Raw genomic sequence first — 20,746 nt, 5'->3', positions numbered from 1 at the left:
CACATTGGTCGTGGTATCAGTGGCAGGGATATGGCGCCTTCGTCTACGACGCCTAGATGGCACAGCAGGCTGGGGGGAGCCCTCTAGCCGAACAGTTGGGCTGCTGCTGTTGCCCTGTTCATCCTGGATGTCGGGTGGTGATGCAGCTGACGGTCCTTGTTGTGGCTCTGTTCCTGGTGGTGGTGTTTCTGGTGGCGGCCCAGGTTCTAGGATCAGGTCGAGCCGGAGAAGTGACTTGGGCCTGGCTCCTTGGAAGGTTACAAGATGGGCCAGACACCTCAACTCCTCCACCTACAGGATCGATGATGGCCTCTGATTCAGACCCTGTCTCCCTTTCAGTGATGTTAGACTGAGTTCTGTGATTAAATATAAAATGTAGAAAAAGGAAATTTTTGATCGGGCCCTATAAAGCATTTGTGTCATGTGGTGTTTTTGTTATACTTACGGTCTGAGAGCTATAATTGGAGCGAGGAACGAGAGGCGGTCGAAATAAACATATTTCCACTTTGTGTGGGCCCTTGAACCACTTCTTGCCCGCTGCTGGCGCTCACGGCGATACTGGTCACGGATGCTGCGCCAGCATCTCATCACATCTTCGACTGCAATGTGACAAGAATGAAAACTTACAATTTGCCGAAAACAAGTTTTTGAACTAGTATCAAAGTCATGTGGCCTACTAGGGTGTGAGTTCTACCCAGGGTGGCATATAGCATTGGTGCAACCAGGCCAGATGCATAGGGTCAATGTAGCTCATGTGGCAATTAGCAACTCATTAAACTGTTTTTGCTAGGCATTATGAGGAGCTTGGGGACAGGGTAACATTCTCTCAGGGTCAAACAGTGGGTCCAAAAATAATTTACAAGCCACAAGAGCCCAATATCAGAAGCTCAGGATGTGGGGGGGCCTACTTGTTACATTTTTTGGGGATGGCAGGTAATTTGACATACATAATTTATGTGCACGTACTTATGTGCTGCTGCTCCTCACATGGCCGATCACCAAAATCAGGGAACATTTTGCGACATATGCGCCTCCATGCAGCCTCCTTTCTTGCCAGGTCAACATAATGTGCATCCCGTTGGTCCCATAATTCTTGGCGATCATGCACAAGAACAATTTGCAGCTCCACATTCAGATTCTGGTAGGGTGCCATGATGCTGTACTCCGTGAAAGCGTACTTCCTGTATGTCTGGAGCGCTTTTTGAGCTAATTTGCATGTCTAAGCTTCCTGATGATGCATTGGCCCATTTCCTGTGACCAGGAAAAGTCTGGCGTGTTTCTCGCAAGTCACACGGGTGGTCCGTGTGTAATGCGATTTTTTTTTTTTTTTTTGCACACCCATAGACTTGCATTGGCGTACTACGGTCGTAATATGCTGACAATCGCAGAATGCTGCGATTGGCATGGACCGTAGAAAATACGAGAGAAAAATACAGCTGATGGGAGCTACCCCATAGAGAATCATTGGTCCATGGGCAATGCGTTTTTTAATCGCCTCTCACTCATCCGTATTCCTCTCTAGTGTGACGCCGGCCTAAGGTGGATATTAACCCTGCTGAGAATCCCTTTTTTTCTAGTAGTGACCTTTCAAATTCCAGGCTGTCAAGTGCAGCCCGGACTTCTGAGGGTGAATGAAGGGACCCTGTGTGTTAGGTGTCAGGTTTCTGCGTTTACTCCGCAGGGATCCAGACCCTCACATTCTGCAGTCTCCTGCTGTTTACCTACTGCAGAGGAGATTGCAGAGGAGATTGCCTTGCAGCAAATCTCTCCTGAGGCTAAGTCCTTCTGCCTCCTACTGAGCATGCTCATGGGATGATCTCCCACTGGAGATCGGGAGTCATGTGCTCAGGTCCCGCTCCAGATCTCATTGGTCTATCTCAGAGGTCTGGAGGCTTGCAGAAGGCCCCGTCAGCTATAAAAGGCCACGCATGCCCGGTCCGCCATGCGCTAGTATAGACTTACTTGCTGCTGTGTGTATGAGGACTGATGTATGATTCTGGTGAATGACTCATTATAAAACCCCTTCCCTCTGATATTACGTATGTGGTCAGGGACTGAGTTAGAATCAGCGCCAGCGTTCCTCTGCTGCAACATCCACAGCTGCTAGCGTCCGACATTGCGCTTGTGTCATAGCTTTGTCGTTTAGCGGCAGTGTCCACGCCACGCTGCAGTAGCAGCTCTCCTTAGCATCCGCAGCTGTGACGCCGCACACATGGTAGGTCTAGATGGATGTAGTGCCGCCGTCTTGGGCTACTCCTGTGACCTGATAGTGTGTGTATTTATACTGAGTACTGCGACCTTAACAGGGTCAGTCTTTGTGTTTGTGTTTTTTGGCATCTCTGTGACTTAACAGAGATTGCTCTGTGCACCTGGGTGACATTTAACCCTGTGCGCATTACCGCCATATTGCTCCTGCCACCACTTAGCAGCGGTTTTATCACCTACTGCACGGTGGACCCCGAGCGGCAAACGCACTTTATTATTATTTTTATTTAGTGCGTTCCACCGTTCCTAACATTATACTAGCGCCAGGGTCTGGCTAGTGATGGCAGAACAGCAGCAATTGTTACAGTGTATTCGGCAGCTTGAGGGCCGGTTGGCCACTCTTGAGAGGGCTCTCTCAGCTGCACAATCCACCAAAGCTGCTGTAAAGGCAATCACAGACGCATTTTCCCGTATGTCCACGTTCTCCCTCGCGCCGACCGTTACCAGCCTCCCGTTGCCCGATACATTTTCTGGCGATGGTGCCTCCTGTAGGGGTTTCATCAGTCAGTGCTCTATTCAGCTGGAGCTACTGACTGCGCGATTCCCTACAGAACGGGCCAAAGTGGGGTTTATTGTTTCCCTTCTGTTGGGCAAGGCATTGGAGTGGGCTACGCCATTATGGGAGCGTGGTGACCCAGAGGTTCGGACTGCTGCTCACTTTCTAACAGCTATTAAGCAGGTCTTCCTCGGTCCACGCACAATACCTCTCTTCAGCTTCTTGCGTTGACTCAGGGTTCTCTCTCGGTTAGTCAGTATGCCGTCCATTTTCAGACACTGGCTTCCCAGCTGGAGTGGTCCGATAAAGCCCTCATCCCTGTGTTTTGGAGAGGTTTGGCAGAGCATGTTAAAGGTGCTCTCTCTACCAGAGAGGTTCCTGCAAGTTTGGAAGAGCTGATTGCCATTTCCACCCGCATTGACCTTCGTTTTTCGGAGCGCGGTATGGAGCGTGCTCAATCCAAACGGAAGGTTACCTCTGCTCCCAACTTTTTTGAGCCTCTGGAACTACCCGAGCCAGAGGTTCCACCCCCAGAGCCCATGGAGGTGTCTCGTGCCGTTCTCCAGGCGCGTCCGGCACAAGACTCCAGTTGCGGTTATCACTGTCAACACGCTGTGTCTCAAAACAACAGTGCCCTGCAACAACCAAATTCTGTGCCGCCGGGCAAGATCCTTGTTCCTCCCCGTCTTTGGCTGAAGGTGCTCACGTGGGCACACGTGTCCAGGAAGGGTGGTCACTGTGGCTAAATGCAGACCACAAAACTCCTGGCAGGGTCTTACTGGTGGCCGCACAGGGCTCGGGATGTTAAAAAATATATTTGGACCTGCGCCTTTTGTGCTCGGAATAGCCTCTCTAAATGAAGGGTGGAGAAGCCTGCCGACACACGGTGGCGTCCCACTTTAACTTCTGCCTCCGTTGTCTCCCACGGGTCCCTTCTCAGACCTGGCGATTTTGTCGCCCCTGACGCCTTCCACTTGTCTTGGCTTTCTCTGTCACCTACCGGGACATCAGACTTGCCTTCGGACGAGTCTGAGGCCTATATCTCTGATGGGTACAAGTTGGTGGATCAAAAGGCTCTGGGAGGAGGGGGCCCTAGGAGGGGGGGGTAATGTTAGGCACTGGATTTCTGCGTTTACTCCGCAGGGATCCAGACCATCACATTCTGCAGTCTCCTGCTGTTTACCTACTGCAGAGGAGATTGCCTTGCAGCAAATCTCTCCTGAGGCTAAGTCCTTCTGCCCTCCTACTAAGCATGCTCATGGGACGATCTCCCATTGGAGATCGGGAGTCATGTGCTCAGGTCCTGCTCCAGATCTCATTGGTTCATCTCTGAGATCTGGAGGCTTGCAGAAGGTCCCAGCTGCTATAAAAGGCGCGCATGGCTGTTCCGCCATGCGCTAGTATAGACTTACTTGCTGCAGTGTGTATGAGGACGGATGTATGATTCTGGTGAATGACTCATTATAAAACCCCTTCCCTCTGATATTACGTATGTGGTCAGGGACTGAGTTAGAATCAGCACCAGCGTTCCTCTGCTGCAACATCCACAGCTGCTAGCATCCGACATTGCGCTTGCGTCATAGCTTTGTCGTTTAGCGGCAGTGTCCACGCCGCGCTGCAGTAGCAGCTCTCCTTAGCATCTGCCAAACACACGGTAGGTCTAGACGGACGTAGTGCTGCCGTCTTGGGCTACTCCTGTGACCTGATACCGTGTGTGTATTTATACTGAGTACTGTGACCTTAACAGGCTCAGTCTTTGTGTTTGTGTTTTTTTGGCATCTCTGTGACTTAACAGAGATTGCTCTGCGCACCTGAGTGACGTTTAACTCTGTGCGCATTACTACCATATTGCTCCTGTCACCACTTAGCAGCGGTTTTATCACCTACTGCACGGTGGACCCCGAGCGGCGAACGCACTTTATTATTATTTTTATTTAGTGCATTCCGCCATTCCTAACACTGTGTTAGGAGGTTGTGGTCCTCTGGGAGCACCCATGGGTCCGTTACTGACATCACTCCCAGCCAGTAGAACCATGGTCTTTTTGGCCAAAAGGGAGCTATCATAATCACTCTGACTTTGTCCTCCCTGATCATCCTCAGAACTGCTGGAATGAGGCATATTGGAGGGAAGGCGTACAGGAGACCTGATGTCCACTCTATCCTGAAGGCGTCTTCTGCCAATGGCCTGTCTGCTGGACTTAGGGAGCAGAATTTCTGATCCCTCCTGTTGGCTTTTGAGGCAAAGAGATCTATGTTGGGTTTCCCCCTCATGTCCACTATCCATTGAAAAATGGACTCTTTTAGGCACCATTCTCCTTGACTCAAGTGGTTCCTGCTCAGAAAGTCTGCCTTCAGGTTGTCCATGCCTCGGATATGCAGGGCTGATAATGAGAGGAACTGGTGTTCCGCCAGAGTCATGATCCTTTTTGCTATTTGCATCAAGGACTGAGAACGGGTGCCCCCCTGGTGGTTTACATATGCGACCGCCGTTTGGTTGTCTGAAAGGACTCTCACATGGTGACCTCTTAGGTGTGTCAATAATCCTTTTAGTGCCCTTTCGATTGCTAGTAGTTCCCAATCATTTGAGGATAGAAGATTTTTTTCCTCCTGGGCTCAGGGATCCTGGAGCCATACTGTGTCTAGGTGGGCTCCCCACCCCCAAGGACTGGCATCTGTTGTGACCACCTAGGAAGCTGTGCATGTCCAGGGTTCTCCTCTCGGAGAGGACTCTATCTGTAACCACCACCTGAGTGACTGGAGTACAGGGTCTGGGAGGGTGAGCTTCTGCTTTAACTGTCCCTGTAGCCTCAGGTCGTTTTGTAGCACACACCACTGAAGTTCTCTTGTGTGGAGCTGGGCCCATTTCTGTCAAGATCCTGGTTGGATGATGACAGATAAAAGCACATGTAACCTTTTTTTTCCTTAAGCTGTGTGCTTAAGTTTGGTTTTGCCCCCAGTGGCCATTAGGGTCATTGCACTGTGGTGGTTTCAGTTCTAGTTTTGCCCCCGCTGGCCGTTAGAGTTATTGCTCTCTGGTTACTTTAGTTTAGTGTACGTGATTATGAAGCAGGTGTGATTGCTGGCTCTTACCTATAAAAGAGTTTCAGGTGGTTGCAATCACTGTTGGTGATATTGCTCATTTCCAAGCAAGTCTGGTGGAGGAAAGAACAACTAAGAGGAGTTCCTTGCAGCTCAGGCCGAGCTCTGGTGTAGTAGCTTCAGGTGGAAGCTGAATTCTGGTGGTGGACTCTGTTGCTTGGAGCAATAGAAACAGAGTAAAGCTAAGTGGTGTTATCCCTGTTTGTGACTTCCCTTATGTGTGTTTCAGTGCAGTGGTGGGATTAGTTTCTGCACCGTCCATTTCACTAGTAAGGGGTAGGTGCAGGGCGAGCTAGGGTTCTTAGGTTCCAGCTCGGCGACAGGTGTGGAGCCTGTATAGGGACTGTTAGGAGTGCAGAGACTGGCTCAGGGGAGTGCAGGAGGTCTCCACGTCCCCGTTCCCTATCGCAGGGCCCTCCATTGTAATTGTTTCCCTGGTGTTTTTCCTTATTATTTAAATTCGCCCTGCTGGAGGCGGTGTATCCAGTTTCACATGTAATTCTGAAATTCGCCTGCTGGAGGCGGTGTATCCGGCTGCACGTTTTATTATTTAAATTCGCCCTACTGGAGGCGGTGTATCCAGGGTCTCGTGTCATATAAATTCGCCCTGCTGGAGGCGGTGTGTCCAGTCACACGTGACCATCACAATTTCACTGCTGGTATGCACGAGGTTAGGGACCCCAACACTGACATGGCCCTTCTCAGAGTCATTTCTGTTTTTTTTAATGTCACAATTAAATTTTTGATCTTTTCTTCTTTCTCCTCTGGGAGGCAACACTCCTCCACCACTGAGTCCATTGTTAATCCCAAGAAATTTTGGATCATTGCTGGTTCCAGTTTGGATTTTTTGAGGTTCAGCTGCCATCCCAGCATCTGTAGTGTCTCCATCACTATTTTGACTTGTTCTTGACAGTGAGAGAGATTTTTTCCCACTATCAAGAAGTCGTCCATATGGTATCACCAGAGTATCTTTTTCCCTGAGATGTGCTGTGACCTCTGCAATTAATTTTGTGTACACTCGGGGGGCTATCGCTACCCCAAAGGGCAAAGCCCTGTACTGAAAGTGACACCATTGAGACCTCATCTGGACCGCCACCCTGAGGTATTTGCGATCTTGTTGTCTGATCGGGATGTGGTAATAAGCGTCTTTGAGGTCCAGGACTGCCATATAGCACCGAGGAAAGAGGAGCTTCACTGCTGATCTTATTGTTTCCATTTTGAATGATGGGACTATCAGATATTTGTTGAGGCCTTTCAGATTTATAATTGTCCTTCAGGAATTGTCTGTTTTTTTTTTTTTTTATAAGAAATAGAGGGGAGTAAAATCCTTCCTTTCTTTCCTCTTCCGGAACCTCTTCCAGGACAGGTTTGTCTAGGAGTGAGATTACTTCCCCCTCCAGACATTCTTGTTTTTCTTGAGAGGACTGTACTGGAGTCTGCATGTATCTTCGTGGCGGCCAGTGGTGGAACCTTAACTCCAGACCTGACCCCACAATTTTTCGGATCCAGGTGCTGGATGAGATCCTCTCCCTGGCTGGGAGGAAGTGAGAGAGGCTTCCCTCCACCTGAGAAGGACCGTCACTGGGAGGGTTTTTTGGTGTCTTTGGAGGGCTTGCCGAAGTAGAAACCTCTCCCTCCTCTGGATCGCTTGTCAGAGTTATTTCTGTCTCGATCCCTGTACTGCTGTCTTCTGAACTTTCGGCCCTTCTAAAAGGAGCGCCGAAAGGCCTGAAATGTCTGTTTTGGGAAATTCTTTTTGTTGCCGGCTTTCTTCAACACGTCATCCAATGCCAATCCAAACAGGAAATATCTCTCACATGGCAGAGAGCAGAGCTTCATCTTCACCTGTGTATCCCCCGGCCAGCATTTGAGCCATACCGCACGGCGCCCCACATTAGTTAAAGCTGCTGATTTTGCTGCTAGTTTGGCTGAATCCGCTAAAGCCTCTGCTAGAAAGACTGCCGCTGCTCTGATGGCTGGTATTGCTTCTAAGATAGACTCCCTAGGGACTCCTTGCTGTAACTGATCTTTCAGGTTATCAACCCACATTTTTAGGGATCTAGCCACACAAGTGGCTGCGATGGTGGGCCTTGATGCCCCAGCCGAGGCCTCCCAGGCTGTTTTAAGACAATTATCTGTCTTTCTGTCCAGAGGTTCTTTTAGGGAACCTAAATCCTCAAAGGGTAGGGAGGATTTTCTGGCGACTTTTTTAGATCGCTACGTCAATCTTTGGAGCTCTATCCCAAAGGGGTACCGCCTTTTCAGTGAACTGATTATTTGCGACTTCTTCTCTGGTTTTTCCCATTCCTTTTTATGAGTCCTTCCAGCTGTTCGTTAATAGGGCACTGATTGTAAAGCCTTTACAGATTTACAGACCTCCGACTGAATCAGGGATCTCAGATTATCAGCGAAAGAGGGCGTCTCTTCCGCTACTGTCTTATAAATACAGTCCTGGCACAACCTTTTATTTTTTATTCCAGGATGCTCCTAAGGGACTATTGCATAAGGGACATTCCTTATTTTTAGATTTTGATCTACTCTTTTTAGGCACCTCCTATACTCCACCCCACCAATGTATGTAAAAAGAGGGGAGAGCGGAGACAAGAAAGAGAGAGAAAGAGAACAGACATTAGCGTGCTGGACTTTCTCAGAGCTCACTCACCACTCGGACGCTTCACAGATTGGGTACCGGATCTGGAGGCTGACTGGTCTTCTCACTTTCTCCCAAAGAGACTAAGGACCCCTCCTTTTTGGAACGGTGACGATCCGCCCGTGTGCTGCCTGAGCGGCTCCCACTGCTACTGCGACACGTCTGGCTCTTCTCCTCTGAGCGGGACCGCCTTTCCTGCACCTCCTGGTGCGGCTGCAGGTGCTCTGGCGAAGGGCTCTCCATCTTACAAGCTGCTTTAGCTGCTGCTTTCTGACGAGAGCAGTCACATTTAACCTGGAAATGGTTTGGTGATGCCCACCAGCACTTCTGCTGTGTTTAAATATCATGAACACCTGGTTGATCCTGCACCTTTGGCTGCTTGCGCTATGTACTGCGCGTGCGCTCTGTGCCCTGTCCTGTGCGCGCCCCCAGCAACCATATCCGGTGCGCGCTGTCTCATTTAGTGCCCGTGTCCTCTTGCTATCTATCTGGGTGTATGTGCGGCTCGTGCATCCCCGGCTGAGACAGGTATACGCGCACTCGGCAACCATATCCGGTGTGTGCTCTGTACTGCTTCCTACTGCGCGCCCCATGTTTGACATCCAGAGCGCGCCCGCCCCCGTAAGAATGAAGCGGACAGTGAGGTGCCGGACACAGACTAGCTGCCGGGCCACAGACAGGCTCTACCCAGCTCTGTGCCCGGGTGCACATACCCGATGCGCGCACCCAGCTTCACTTCCGGTGCATGCCCGGAGTATATCCGGTGTGTACCTGCGGTATGTTCCTGGCATCTCCACGCCATTCCCCCTGCCATTGCTGCCGACGGATTCGAGAGCCATCCACACTGTGTCCTACCTTGCCTGGTCTGGAGGAAACATCAACACTGCCACCACTGCAGGTATTTCTCCCCTGGGGCAGTCCTCCTGGCTCTTACCTGCTCAACAGGGAGGGTACACCTCCGTGGCCTCTGAGGAGCTTAACTTCTGCCCAGGCACCGATGTGCCATACGGGCTGCATTGCCACCATACATCAACAGGGAGGGAGCACAAAAAGTGGCCTCTGTGGACTTCTATGGGGCATGTCGGCATCAGGGAGGGTACACGCCATGTGGCCTCCGAGGCTCCAAACTTCACCCGGAAATCTGCCTCAAGGCCTGTGGCCATGCATTCGCTCAGGTGGGACATAGGAATATATGGCCCCCGAGGCAAATAACGGTACCTGGTAATGGATGTAGCAGACCGATGCCTGCCAGTAATCATCCGACCCAGACCCAGGCATCCTCTTCTTTCTTTAAGAGTCTTCATCTTGAGGGTTCCCCATCAAGGACAGGAAACCAACTGATGCGGAGAGAGGAGCCGCCCCTTTTATCTTGAAAGTTTCCTTCCTTGTTGGGCGGATCCCCTCTCTCGTGCCATCATGTATGATGGAAAAACAAAGGTAAAGGAGGTCTGCCCTTGTGAATGGTATACAGACCATTGACACCTGTTTCTGCCTGTACTGTGTTTCATGCAGACAACCAGCCCTTTTTTTCATTATTTCCTGCCTTTTATTTGTATCTACTTTCCCTTTTAGTGATCACATCCCCTTCAAGGGATCCTGTTGCTCTTATATATTTACCTTCCACTGACACCTAGCGGTCAGATTTAGTGATGAGCACAAGTGTATCGCAGGTGATCGAGTGATATGTTCGAGTCCCCAGCAGCTGCATATTTCATGGACAGCCACAAAACATGCGGGCATTGCCTAACATACACAGTTAATCCCCACGTGTTTTGTGGATGTCCACAAAAGAAGCAGTCGCGGGGACTCGAACATGTCAGCCCTGATGTGTGTAAGGACCCCCTAGTGGCTACATTGAGTTATAGCTCCATAATCCTGGGGGATGTTTCCAGAAAGATATAGCTTGGTATTAGTATGATATCTCCCTCCGAGCAATGCCTGACATGGAGTGTGATAGCCCTTTATGCTACATTTTCATTATGTTTGTGGCAGGGCTGTGGAGTCGGTAAGCTACAGTTGCGACTCCGACTCCTGGATTTTATCAGGCTCCGACTCCTTCATAAATGGCCAATTCATAACAACAAATTTACTGTTGTAAAATATTAAACATCGTGCTTATTCAGTTTCTCACGATCATATAAGTAATCAGACCACTTAGAGCAAAAACTACATTTATTAGAATACAATTAGAATATAGCAAATAACTTTTATAAACTGTAAGTAAATATGCAATAAATACTTTTATGCAGTTAATAAGAAATCTATAAATTTGTCCTCAGAAAAAGTATTGCCTCTGTCAGATCCTCCTTCATGGATGCCCTCAAATCTGATCTAATTATTTTGAGAGCAGAGAACAACCTCTCTACACTAACTTGTGTTGGTGGCAAAGCAGTAACCACTCGGGCAACATCGCTTGTTGCACTGTTATTTTTGATGAACGGTCAAATTTCTCAATTTCTTTTAGTGCACATGAAAAATTCTGCTGAAATGTACTGGCTGTGTTCCTTGATGGGGATGACTCTTCTTCTATGCGGGAACGCTTTGCACGGTCCTTGTGATCCAAATATTTTTCGAAAATAAATTCTTCATCAGTTGATGATGAGGGTGAAGATATGGCAGGACGACCAAATTCTTCTTGTTCCTCCTGACTGTTCTGCAACCCTTTCATCCTTACTGCTATTTCAAACAGAGCTTCTTTTCCTTTACTTAGCTGTTGATCATCTAGAAGAATCCGATGCATTGGGTCTACATAAACAGCTGCCAAAAGAATGTTATTTTGTAATAGTAGCTCCTCTCTCCGTTTCATTGATGTAGCAAGGCCACTTGCAATTAACCCTCCTCTTTGGGACAGGCGAAACATCAGGTTCTTCCACTCCTTTAAGAAAATACCTGGAGTTAAGTCCTCTGCTTGTAATTTTTTAGTCACTGTAAATGGGTGCTCTAGCAATTTTTCCAGCTCAGTCACCTGATTCCACTGACTTTCATTTAGCGTCAGTTGAGGGTTAGCCATGTCTACAAGAAAGGTTTTCAGTTCAACCAAGCGCTGAATCATTAAGTAAGTACTGCCCCATCGTGTGGCTTGATCAATAATTGCCCCTTTTCCAGCACGTCTCTTCAAAATTGAGTCACCTTTAGGGGTTCTGGCAACAGTAGCCAATTTTCTCACCTTGCCAATCAGTGCAGCAGCATGTCCTTCTTGCAGACTGTCTCTTATAGCCAACTGTAGCGTATGCACAACACAGCGCATGTGATGAATGAAAGAACATATTGACACAGTTTCAACAAGATCATCTAAACTATCATGTTGCTGTTCATCTGAAGCAACTTCAGTTTGCTCCTCAGTTACAATACTGTGTTCCTCTATTTCAAACATATCTGTGTCTGTGGACCCAGAATGTTCTTCTAGCTGCTGGTCACCATCATTACTCTCATTCATTAGCTTAATAGTACTTATCATATTTGAAGCATTGTCAGTTACGACAGAAAGAACTGCTCGTTTTTAAGTTCATAGTCTTGCAGAACCTTTTCCACCAAGACCTGGAGAAACTCACTGGTGTGATGAGCTTTGGTGTCTTTTACTGCCAATGTCTTGGTAACTATTTCATTTTTGTCACAAACAAATTGGACATTGATGGCAAAATAGTTCACTCTGTGACGTGTGCAGGCATCCATTTTAAGAAACAGAAAGCGTCCCTTGAGAGTTTTTTTAAGTTCTTCCTTTTGTTTAAAAGCTTCTTCGATTACTAATTTTCTAATACTCTCTCTCTCCAGAGAAACACCAAGCTTGCGGGCCATTTCCCCATTCAGACACATAAAAGCTGGTCGTGAAAATAATGAAATAGGCACACTATCCTTTACAACAAGCTCTATGATCTGTTTTTTAAATGTATCTACTGTCATTTTCACAGTAACTTTGTCACTGACAAAATATCTTGCAACTGATGGCTGCAAAGTTCTCTGCTCCTTTGTTTGGCTGGAAGAGCTGGGCACTGGTTCATTGGTTTGGATGCAGTCTCTCTCATCCACTGCTTTCAGTACTTCTGGATGAAAGCGCTGTAAATGTCTCTTTAGATTAGAAGCTCTGGTAGGAGTATTTTTATCTTTGCCTGAATATGCACTCATCTTGGCTTCACAGCATTTGTTTTCGTCTGGATCATTTGTCATACACTGACAGACATAATGTTTTCTATCTTGAGTGATGGTGAAATGTTCAAATACAGCTGATTTAATGTGATGCTTCTTTGACATTCTCAGGTTTTTAATTCTGCATTCACAATCCAAATGACAATTGTTTTTCCTAAAAACAATTGTACAAAATTATTGCCAGGTCGTACAACTGATATAGTGGTCAGTAATACTGTTATTATTCCTCATGTACTCACAGTTAACTGATGCAAAGTTTGTTGAAAGGATAATACTTCTTACAGTCTTCCTCTTCTGAGTAGCAGGCAGCTGTGAGATGCTTGGAAGACGCACACCTAGTATGATCTAGTCTAGAGGAGGAGCTTTACTACTAAGAATTTGCAACACATTTTCACTTTCAGTTTCATACATTGTAAGTAGGGGGGTTGGGGCAGCATGAGGTTAACCAAGTATAAGATTAGATAAGGGCAGTGGAGAACAGTGACACACAAGAAGTAAGAAATGTCTCTATCTCCAGCAGAACTGCTTATCACTGTTGTTCATAGTTTGATAGAACATATATATTTGAGTAACATTTATAAAATTCATATGAAAGTTCAATTATGAAATATTAATACATTTTTTTTAAAGCTGGAGTCGGTACATTTCTACCGACGCCGACTCCAACCAAAACTAACTCCGAGACTCCGACTCCACAACCCTGGTTTGTGGTATTTATGCATAGTCATTAATTACAGTGGGTACGAAAAGTATTTAGACCCCTTTAAATTTTTCACTCTTTGTTTCATTGCAGCCATTTGGTAAATTCAAAAAAGTTGATTTTTTTCTCATTACTGTACACTCTGCAACCCATCTTGACTGAAAAAAACAGAAACATAGAGTTATGGTAGAGTGGCTTGACGGAAGCCTCTCCTCAGTGCTAGACATATGAAAGTCCGCATAGTTTGCTACAAAACACATGAAGGACTCCCAGACTATGAGAAATAAGATTCTAAGGTCTGATGAGATGACGATAGACTTTTTTGGTGATAATTCTAAGCGGTATGTGTGGTGAAAACCAGGCACTGCTCATCACCTGCCCAATACAATCCCAACAGTGAAACGTGGTGGCAAAATCATGCTATGGGGGAGTTTCTCAGCTGCAGTGACAGGACAACTGGTTGCAATTGAAGGAAACATGAATGCGGCCAAGTACAGAGATATCGTGGATGACAACCTCTTCCAGAGTGCTCTGGACCTCAGACTTGGCCGAAGGTTCACCTACCAACAAGACAATGACCCTAAACACAGCTAAAATAACAAAGGAGTGGCTTCAGAACAACTCTGTGACCATTCTTGACTGACCCAGCCAGTGCCCTGACCCAAACCCAATTGAGCATCTCTGGAGAGACCTGAAAATGGCTGTCCTCCAACATTCTCCTTCCAATCTAACGGAACTGGGGAGGATCTGCAGGGAAGAATGGCAGAGGATCCCCAAATCCAGGTGTGAAAAACTTGTTGCATCATTCCCAAGAAGACTCATTGATGTACTAGCTCAAAAGGGTGCTTCTACTCAATACTGAGCAAAGGGCCTGAATACTTATAACCATGTGGTACTTGTTATGGGCTTGCGGAACGCACCAAAAAATAAAGATGGAATAAGGTGTGTTCGCAGCCTGGGGTCCACCGTGCAGAGATAGTAAACTGCTGCTCGGTAATGGCGGAGAACTACGTGAACACAGGGGGAATATCCGCTGACCCGGTGTGCACAGGAGCGAACTCTTACCTCACAGAGCCTCTGAAACAAATACCGGAGCCTGTTAATACTCACAGGGCTCGGCTGGGTGAGCACTAGCTAACGGTCACAGAACTCTGCCTCAGAGACTCTGGGCTAGAGTCCCTCTAGACCACTAGCGCTCAGCGCCGCAGCTGCGGTGCCAGCAAGAGAAAAGAAAATATAAATTGCACCAAGTGCGCACTGCACTGCTCCGGCGGACGCCACTAACCACCCAGAGTAGGGAGGAAAGTGCTTAACTAGCGCACGGCGCTGCTGTAAGGAACGCTGCTGCTCGTGCGGTGCAGAGGTGCCTTGTGCTGGATGGCACTATATGGCGCTAACGCTCGTGTGGAGAGCGGGATGCTCTGTGGCACATAGACTATGCCACTACTGGCGTGGACTCTGACTCTGTAACCCCTATACCATACACAACCAAAGGGAGGGGATCATAATGAGTCAGTCACGTCTCATGCATCCATCTTCACACACACACAACTACCCATAAGAGTCTATACTAGGGCATGGCCGAGTGGCCATGTGACTCTTTTATAGCGGCGTCCTTCCGGGACCTTCCCAGTAGTGGACCAATGCGAGCAGGAACGGGACCTGCGCATGTGACCTCCGACCTCCAATGAGAGGTCGTCCCATGGGCATGCTCAGTACCCAAAAGACAGGACTTAGTCCCAGAAGCATCTACTTGCTGCTGACTCAAGCATGGAGTTATAGCAGAGACAAAAGGAGCAACCAGACACCTAGCGTCAGCCTGGGCCGACGTCTCTGCCGAGCAGGAATCTCTGCGGCTGCAGAGGACATGGCTTGATATTCTCGCTGTGCAGTACTTCAGTTTTTCTTTTTAAATAAATTTGCAAAAATTTCTACATTTGTTTTTTTCAGTCAAGATGGGGTGCAGAGTGTACATTAATGAGACAAAAAAAATGAACTTTTTTGAATTTACCAAATGGCTGCAATGAAAAAAAGAGTGAAAATTTAAAGTGGTCTGAATACTTTCCGTACCCACTGTATGGGCTATAACCCCACTTACATCTTCCTCCAAAATGGCCGCTGAAGAATCGTATTTTGCATCCATTATATGAAGAATGGAAATTCCCCTTCAAATTTTTTTTTTTTTATTCTTTTGACATTTTGTTCTTTGTTAATAGTGTATTAGAGAATGCAAGTTTTGAAAAAAAAAATTCTATATATTTTTTTTTTTTTAATGAATTTTCAAAGTTTTGAAAAATGTCAATTTTTGTGTTGCATGCCTTTACGTTTATCCTTATAATTCAGGCCAGAATGAAAAGGTAGAGAAACAGGAAAAGCACCATTCAACTCAGAACTGTATACGCTTTCACAAGACATGTCACAAGAGTAACTTTGGTAATATTTTACCCGTGCGGACTCAAATGCAACATTGATAATCAGCTGACACCCGGGGGCGCCGCTGATCGCTTAGACGTACTATCCCGTCCCCAGTCATACGGGCCTGGGTACCGTGGACGGGATAGTACGTCTCATGTCAGAAAGGGGTTAAAGAAATAAAAAAAATCAACTTCTGCAAAAATATGATTTTCAATATTTCCTGACCTTCGACCTAAGAGTTGTGTCCTGGCTGGTGGTAGTGGTGCACACTTAGCATGCCTATGTACGGCACACCAGAACACTAAGTTTATGACTGAAGGAGACAAGCTGAAAGATAATCAAATTGACGAGTCAGTTGAGAATCCCCAGTGCATGATGGGATACTCAAACGAATGGTCATCTGCTGGCAGAAACTGCTGTCACTCCCCATTTTATCCTGAAACAAAGCATCATAAGGGGGAGATAGGAATATCCCAACACTCCCTATATTTCGTTTGCCACCCTGAAACAAAGCGTCATCAGTGATGCTCGTTTCAGGAGCTGGTCCCTGCTCTGTTGGCTTAAATTACAAAAGTTTTTTGTTTTTAAAGATTTATTAATGAGAATATTCTTTTAGGGTTTCGGACTAATCCTGAAGCAATCATTTATGGCTTGCCAACAGTCAGACTACTACAATCACCTCAAAGAAAATATCAAACAGAGTGAGGCAGTAATAAGCTTAGCGTTTTCAGAGAACTGTCCCTTTGTTGTTCAAGAGGAAGCATAGTCATTTCACTGGATCAGTGAACAATAACTGTACACCTTTTGAGGGTCTATCACAACAAGAATGGAGAAATAAAATACAAAAGTGTAGTTATGATATCTGAGTGCTTAAGTCATGACTCAATAGCTGTTCATTTGTTCCCTTGCATTTCTCCAGCCCTGGCTCGCCTACTTGTCTCTTCCGACCAGCCTAGAACCCACAGTGCGCTCACCAGTTACTGGATCTTGGCTTTCCCAGTAAGCGAGAGCCCCAGCAGTGTACGCTTTGGCCTGGGTTTGGTATACCGCCAGTTGCTCCCTCGGGAGTCTTGCCATCTGCCATCTTTGTCGCCCACAGAACACATAATACTCTATGGATGAGTATTTCAATACAGGAAAAATTTTCACCGCTTTTTTGCCGTGTTTAATGCCACTGAAGTGTACCACAGAGCACGTAATAGTATGCTGTCGACTGACCTGGGACCTAAAGCTTCTTTTCTGGACCTAACACTAGGGGGCACCCTAGTTTACCCTGTTCCCCGGGATACTCCAGATGGCGACAAGGCTGGGGACTACGCCCTTACCTTAACTCCTAAGTTAGCCCTTCGTCTGTCCCCTTCCCCCACACAGGGAAGCAGGGGTGCTACTGTGCACCGCAGTACACCAACCTGGCAAACAGGTCAACAAAGACAAGGGTAAATTGAAAACTTCACTTACAAAATATTCACTCACATATAATAGAGGTATTCACCGGGGATGTGCAGGAAGGGGAAGAATGCAAAACAGGGAAGGATAAGGGATTATCAAGCGTATAAACCAAACAACAGTCACTTATAACTCCTCCAGCAATCTTTCTCAAACCAACTTCTCTCCCTCCTATTGTCATGAAGCAAGTGCTAACTCTGACAAGGACTAGGTACTAGAGCCCAGATTTTATAGGTAAAAGGAATGGCTAACCGAGCATAGCTGAACACAGGAATTTCTAACATGGCCGATTAACCTCTGTTCTGCTGGAAGAAATAAAGACATTTAATAAACTGGAGAAGTGCTTCTTCTCAGCGGCAGAGTAGGAGCAACCAGACGCTGTAGTCTTCTGGCTCCCCTCCGTTGCGGTAACCCCGTGACAATACTGATGAGTAACTGAATACAGAAAAATTTTTCAAAGCTTTTTTGACTCATATAATGTACCATAGAGCACGTAATAGTATACAGTGGGGAATATAAATATTTGATACACTGACGATTTTGCAAGTGATTTTCTCATAGCTATTCTATTGACTTTTGATGTAGTCACTGCATCTTGAGTGATCATTGATCCGAGTAGGTTGAAGTCCTTTTACAACTGTGAGTTTGTAGTCATCCATCTCAAATGTGTTCCGGTAATTCCTGGAAGTGGTCAATATCTTTGTCTTCTTTGTATTGAGTAGGAGTCCCATGCTCGAGCTTTCCAACTTGACACTCCGTATTGCGCATTTACGATTGTTGATAATTGTTCCAGAAATTTTGATTCCTTCTTTTTTGGCAAGTCCAGCCTTCCTGAAATTAGGTTTTGCATTTAAATTGAAGAGAAATGGTGACAGGATGCAGCCTTGTCTGACACCTTGCTCTACATTGAACCATGTTGTGTTCCGTTCGGACTTTTGCTTTTTGGTCAATGTAAAGGATCCTGAAGAGACTAATCAGATGATTTGGCACACCCATATCCTTCATGGTATTTCAAAGTTTCTGGTGATCAACACAGTCAAAGGCTTTGCTGTAGTCATTGAAGCAAAAATAGGTCTCCTTCTTGTATTCTTTGGCCTTTTCCATTAAACATCTAACGTTAGCAAACATCTCTTGTTGCTCTGCCTTTTCTGAATCCTGCTTATTCCTCTGGTAGCTCTTTGTCAAAGTAAAGCTGTAGCCATCTTTGTAGCATCTCCAGTAGTATTTTGCATTTGGTATGAGCTCACTAGACCAATAGTTTCCAGAGTCAGCAGCATCTGCTTCCTTCAGCTGAATGTTAGCACTTCAATAAAAAAAAAAAAACCAAAAACAGGCCTACTATTGGCACTTCCTCAAAGTTCAATATAATCCTACAGAAAACTGGAAGCTTACACCAAATATTCTGATAAGTTCCTCACCTGTAATCTGGAGGAAAAATTGTTTTATCTCCTATCCTTTTTACTGGGATTACCACCCTCCCCCCTGTAATTATTTCCTCTCAGATTGTAAAAACGATTACTGGTGTTTTCTTCGTCATCTTCATCTCTTGATGACATGGATGAGAATGATGATGATCTAGTATGGTCATGTTCTCTGGCTGGAGTAATTTGCCATCTATAGATAGTCCCATTTTTAAAGTCATTATGATCTCTCTGGAATTTTTGTTTTTTTTTCCCATATCTGAAACTGAGGGGTGTCTATGTCCTTATTTAGATCATCCAGTTCAGATGTAGACAGAATTTCAGTGAGTTTTTTTCATGTGTTGTCAATATCAACATCAAATTTATCCAAGTTTTTTTTTTATTATTAATGCCTATGAGTAATTCCATGAGGGATTTAGAACATTGATTGCATACATCTTCCCACTTAGTTCTAAATAGGCTGTCATCTACCGGAAAAGAAGGCGTAATCCTTACATGAAGTCCTCTTGGAATGAGACCCTTAGCCAGATATGTCTCCAAAGATATTTTGTTCCACCAAGTACGGGATTTCTTCTAGGATATTTGACGGAATTTTTCAATTCCATTTTTTGCCCACTTTCACTAGTTACATTTTGCGCTGTATCTCCATTAAAAACTGAATCTATACAATACAGCCAGGCAGTATCTCTAGCTTTAGTATCCATGAGGCCAAAAATACTTTAACTGTAAACAAAGTACAGAATAAATTAAAATCAAAAATCAATAAAATACAGACCTACTATTGGCACTTCCTCAAAGTTCAATATAATACTACAGAAAATCCTACAGATGAATTTTCAATCTACTAGAGATTAAATATCAATGCACCATATGTATTTAATATTATGACATTCTGATTCTATTTAGGCACTGTGTGCAGCGGCAGTTATTTATTCCATTTTTGGCATGCTCTGTGACTAGCAGTATTATTTTGCACCTGTATCTCCGTTATATATTTTTATATTTTGTAATTAATTTTTTAATGTATTTCCTAATAAAGATGAATTTTTTGAGAATATTTGGTGTAAGCTTCCAGTTTTCTGGAGGATTATATTGAATGTTAGTACATGTATAAATACTGATCACTACTGCTTTATTGTTCTGATTGAAAAAAGTTTAATGCAGCTGAAGCATCACATGGGTGAATAAAATAATTTCACTGGATGTGTTGCCTCACTCTCCATATCCATTGATCCACATATGAAGAAATGACGGATGGCACTCGCCGCTCAATTATGCAAGTCTTTATTCAGGAAAAAAAGGCTTTGGCATGAGAGACATGTGCAAAATTCGGACTACGGCCGTTTCGCGCTGCTGCGCTTCAACGGGTCCTGCGCGAAACGGCCGTAGTCCGAACTTTGCACATGTCTCTCGTGCCAAAGCCTTTTTTTCCCTGAATAAAGATTTGTATAATTGAAAGGAGAGTGCCATCCGTCATTTCTTCATATGTGGATTGCTATTTGTTTTTTCTTATGGATTGAGCACCCGTTCTATGTGGGGTAATTTGGCGTTATTTATTGGTGTGTATTGTTACCTCTTGGAACTAGGATTGAAGTAAAGGCGGTACAGCGGTGCTAAGTGCTTGCTCTTCTGGCTTGCTTCATATCTATTGACTATTGGTGACTGTTTTGGGGCACGCATGCTCTTCTTCAAATTGCCTGGGCTGCTGCCTTTCCTTAAAAGGGAGTCTGTCAAGTTATTTTTGCCTGCCTTCCTAATAGTATCCTCAATTAGGGCTTGGGTAGTCCTTGCAGGATATGTAACTTTTATTGATGTACGTTACCCAGTTTTGTTGTTGTAAGCCTTTGAAAATGTATTTTGTCTGCTCTCCTTACCGGAGTGTGACAGATATATAGAAATAAGAGTTTTTCTAGTGATTTTAATGGGTTTCATCCATACCTCTCACGTCTTCTCCTGGTTAGTTGAGAGGAGGGTGGCTAATTGTACGTAAAAATGGGTGCAGGACATACCGTATTTTTCGGATCATAAGACGCACTGGGGTGGGGGGGTGCGTCTTATGGTCGCAATATACTCACCTCCGGGGCTCTGCGGTGCGGTGGTGGCGGGCTGTG

At 45.7% G+C, this 20,746-nt stretch overlaps 1 protein-coding gene across 1 annotated transcript in view; it reads right to left on the bottom strand.

Moving 5' to 3' along the window:
* The window catches only part of LOC141051123 (uncharacterized), a 168,866-nt gene that overhangs the window by 81,798 nt on the left and 66,322 nt on the right, over positions 1–20,746 (bottom strand). The window lies entirely within an intron of this gene.

This window comes from Dendrobates tinctorius, unplaced genomic scaffold (assembly GCF_039654945.1).
Source record: "Dendrobates tinctorius isolate UK_male_01 unplaced genomic scaffold, ASM3965494v1 ptg000155l, whole genome shotgun sequence".
Lineage (NCBI taxonomy): Eukaryota > Metazoa > Chordata > Amphibia > Anura > Dendrobatidae > Dendrobates > Dendrobates tinctorius.
Note: the sequence above shows the minus strand (reverse complement) of the source record. Positions and strands in the feature narration are given on the sequence as shown.